The sequence below is a fragment of the Musca autumnalis genome, unplaced genomic scaffold (genome assembly GCF_047663935.1).
Source record: "Musca autumnalis isolate F117 unplaced genomic scaffold, ASM4766393v1 scaffold_5, whole genome shotgun sequence".
Lineage (NCBI taxonomy): Eukaryota > Metazoa > Arthropoda > Insecta > Diptera > Muscidae > Musca > Musca autumnalis.
The window spans coordinates 18,478,913-18,481,075 of NW_027412088.1; positions in this window are offsets into that span (position 1 = coordinate 18,478,913).

The window sequence follows — 2,163 nt, forward strand, 5'->3', positions numbered from 1 at the left end:
AGGTCTTCTGTCTACTATAGCAGACCTTAAAAGGTCTTCAGTCTACTAGTGGAGACCTTAAAAGGTATTCTGTCTACTAGAGAGGACCCTAAAAGGTCTTCTGTCTACTATAGCAGACCTTAAAAGGTCTTCAGTCTACTAGTGGAGACCTTAAAAGGTCTTCTGTCTACTAGTGGAGATCTTAAAAGATCTTCTGTCTACTTGAGAGGACCCTAAAAGGTCTTCTGTCTACTAAAGCAGACCTTAAGGGTTCTGTATACTAGTGGAAACCTTAAAAGATCTTCTGTCTACCAGAGAAGAGATTAAAAGGTCTTCGGCCTACTAGAGAAACCCCTAAAATGTCTTCTGTCTACTAGACGATACCTTAAAAGGCCTTTTGTCTAGTAGAGAATTTTATAAAAGGTGTTCTGTCTAATAGAGAATACCATAAAAGGTCTTCTGTCTACTAGAGAGGACCCTAAAATGTCTTCTGTCTACTAGGGAACACCTCAAAGGTCTACTGTCTTTTAGAGGATACTTTAAGAGGCCTTTTGTCTAGTAGAGAATTTCATAAAAGGTGTTCTGTTTACTACAGAGGACCATAAAAGGTCTTCGGTCTAGCATAGCAGACCTTAAAAGGTCTTCTGTCTACTAGTAGAGACCTTAAAAAATCTTCTGTCTACAAGAGAAGACATTAAAAGGTCTTCCGCATACTAGAGAAACTCCTAAAATGTCTTTTGTCTACTAGGGAACACCTCAAGAGTCGTCTGTCTATTATAGCATACTTTAAAAGGCTTTTTGTCTAGCAGAGAATTTCATAAAAAGTGTTCTCTCTAATAGAGAATACCATTAAAGGTCTTCTGTCTACTAGAGAGGACCCTAAAAGGTCTCCTGTCTACTATAGCAGACATTAAAAAGTCTTCCGCCTACTAGAGAAACCCCTAAAATGTCTTCTGTATACTAGGGAACACCTCAAAGGTCTTCTGTCTACTAGAGGATACCTTAAAAGACCTTTTGTCTAAAGAGGATACCATAAAAGGTCTTCTATCTACTAGAGAGGACCATAAAAAATCTTCTGTCTACTATAGCAGGCGTTAAAAGATCTTCTGTCTACTAGAGAACCCCCTAAAATTTCTTCGGTCTACTAGGAAACACCTCAAAAGGACTCCTGTCTACTAGAGGACACCTTAAAAGGCCTTTTGTCTAGTAGAGAATTTCATAAAACAGATAACCACTAGAACTATTCAGGAACAACTAAGATTTGGTTGGCCTACAATACTGAAGGCATATCAGGCCAGAGTCATTAAAGGAGTTGAGGATATTTACCCACAGTTCAGGCAGGGAGCTTACAACACAGCACACCTGTTCTTGTGCTCAGCTCGAACCAGAACATGTAACAAGCATAGTGTTTATTTTATATTAGGTCACGTAACAATCACCCAATAACTTCTTTTTAGAGTATGAGTAATTCTCCCTCCCCCTTACTCCCTCAAACTACAAATTTTAAGACCAATACTATGAAAAAACTTGCATTAAATAGCCAAACTTTCAAATCATTGAAGGACAAATTTCTTCAGCAAAACATTTGTAAGCTCTCAGTCACAGGACTGTGGAATCATCTCTCTCAATTTGCTAAGTTATCCGAACAACATTCAGTAACCGACGTATTTGTTGTGAGGTAGGTAGTCATTTTGGTTTTATAACTTATTTTAAAATGTAGCATACTTTAAGGCTGTTATTAAGAGGTGACCTCCACTTGTAAAAACAATTTTTCATGTTTTTTTAATGTGTATTAGATTTTACTGAAATGGTGGACCAAAAAAGTAAAGATTTCAATACTTGGCTCATAAAAGGGACAACAAAAATTTTAAAAATAAAATCGATCGATGAAGGACTAGATTTTGATGTTCTTGATAAGCCTACAAAAATTGTATATGACAATCAATTGGTTCATTAGTTTTCGAGTTAGAGTTGACAGCGACTTCAAAATGTCATTTCGAGAAAAATACGTTTTTAATTTCTATGCCACACAATAATCTTCTTCCTTCCACGCTTATACATATCTCAGACAATATTGTGATCGTCTTGAAAATTTTTCGGCATATTCTATGCGCATTCTACGGCAAGTCTTATCGAAATGGGAGAGAGAATCTTTGAGCAGTGAAAATTCTCCACAAGATTGGC